At 39.2% G+C, this 2,221-nt stretch overlaps 1 pseudogene; it reads right to left on the bottom strand.

Moving 5' to 3' along the window:
- Window positions 1-1,495: 1,495 nt before the first annotated feature.
- Window positions 1,496-1,822, bottom strand: LOC107976710 (10 kDa heat shock protein, mitochondrial-like; annotated as a pseudogene).
- Between the last annotated feature and the right edge of the window lie 399 nt (window positions 1,823-2,221).

Raw genomic sequence — 2,221 nt, forward strand, 5'->3', positions numbered from 1 at the left:
GAACAATACATACTGACTGTGGGAAGGGAAGGAGGCAGGGCAAGGGTTGAAAAACTATTGGGTACTATGCTCAACACCTTGATGATGAGATCATTTGTACCCCAAACCTCAGCATCATGCAGTATACCCAGGTAAGAAACCTGCACATGTACCCCTAAATCTAAAAGTTGAAAAAAAAATAATTTATTTATAGTGTATTATGTAAATAGGTGGGGTACAGTACAAAAATATTTAGACAAATGGAATGCTAGAAGTACAAAAATGGGATTAGGTACATTATAGGAAGTTGTATTATAAAGATAACTAGTAGAATAAAAACATAAAACTTCCTAAATTCAAAAAAAAGCAAAATTAGACCCTATACAGGGGGAAAATAATAAATATAATGCAATACACACAGAAAATACACCCAAGTATCAAAACTGCACTGTACCCCCTGAATCTATAAAAAATTTTTTAAAATACAACAAAATAGCATGAGGTGAGACTAAGCATATTAATCATACAGTGAATGGGCATCCACTTACTTTTTTTTTTTTTTTTTTTTTTTTTGACACAGGGTCTCACTCTGTTTCCTAGGCTGGAGTGCAGTGGTGCAATCACAGCTCATTGCAGCCTCAACTTCCTGGGCTCAAGCTGTCCTCCTGCCTCAGCCTCCTGAGTAGCTCGGACTACAGGTGTGGGCCACAATGCCTGGCTAATTTTTTAAATATTTTTGTAGGGACAGAGTTTTACTCTGTTGCTCAGGCTGATCTCAAACTGCTGGGCTCAAACAGTGTGCCCACCTTGGTCTCCCAAAATGCTAGGATTACATGCATGAGCCACTGCACCTGGCCCATGCACTTTATTTCTACTCCAAGAAAAAATTTTCAAATTGGTTCACAAAGCAAAACACAAACTCTGCTATATACAAGAGACAAGAAAAGCTAAACATGGCCGGGCACAGTGGCTCACGCCTGTAATCCCAGTACTTTGGGAGGCCGAAGCAGGTGGATCACCTGAGGTCAGGAGTTCAAGACCAGCCTGACCAACGTGGAGAAACCCTGTCTCTACCAAAAATACAAAAATTAGCTGGGTGTGGTAAGAAAGAACTCTTCACCCAGAGATTCCAAAATACATAGTCTTTTCAAGTGTACATGAAATATTCTCCAGGATAGACCACATGCTGAGCCATAAAACAAGTCTCAGTAAATCTAAAAAGATTGAAGTCATAAAAAGTATATTATCTGTCCACAATATGATTAAATCAGACATCCACAGTAGGAAGGCAACTGGAAAACACTCAAATTAACCGGTATGCTCCTAAATAACCCACAGATCAAAGAAATACACAAAGGAGGTTTTTAAATGTTACGAACTGAATGAATTAAATACAATATATCAAAAAAATGTAGTTACTAGTTTTATTATAAAAAACATCATTATTTGCATGATGAAAGATTACAGAATTTCAGTGGGCAGCTTCATGTTGATGCCATTTCAATAGTGATTTGTTTCAGTCTACATACTTTTCAAGAATGTCTGCCATCTCTTAATAAGATACAATCCTTGTCATCTAGAACTATTTTGGTGTCTCCATATTCTGGAGGAAATTTATTTTTGACTTTCATGCTAACTGGTTGAATCTCTCCACCTTTTCCCTTATAGCCTCATCCAGCAGCCACTACTATTGCTTGCAATACTTTTCCTTTAGATTTTTCTGGAAGCCTAATGTCTCCTTTGGTTACAGTTTCTGCTGCGCTCCTTTCAACCAATATTTGCCTTTCAACCAATACTTTCTTCCAAAGAGTGGAAGAAACTTTCCAAATGCTGGTCCTGCCATGACTCCTGTAGCAGCCACAGCTCATATTCTGCTCTCGTGCTGCCATCACAGGCCAACAAATCAAAGTTTATGTGAGGCAGCTAAAGCAGTGGTTAAGAGGAAATTTATACAGGTTTTAAATGCCTGTATCAGAAAAGGAACATCCCAGTAATAACCTAAGCTTCTGCCTTAAAGTAAAACCCCAAAGCAAGTAGAAGGAAGGAAATAAAGATTAGAGAGGCTTTTTTTTTTTTTTTTTTTTTTTTTTTTTTTTTTTTTTTTTGAGACGGAGTCTCGCTCTGTCATCCAGGCTGGAGTGCAGTGGCGCGATCTTGGCTCACTGCAAGCTCCACCCCCCGGGTTCACGCCATTCTCCTGCCTCAGCCTCCCGAGTAGATGGGACCACAGGCGCCCGCCGCC

Source organism: Pan troglodytes, chromosome 11 (assembly GCF_028858775.2).
Source record: "Pan troglodytes isolate AG18354 chromosome 11, NHGRI_mPanTro3-v2.0_pri, whole genome shotgun sequence".
NCBI lineage: Eukaryota > Metazoa > Chordata > Mammalia > Primates > Hominidae > Pan > Pan troglodytes.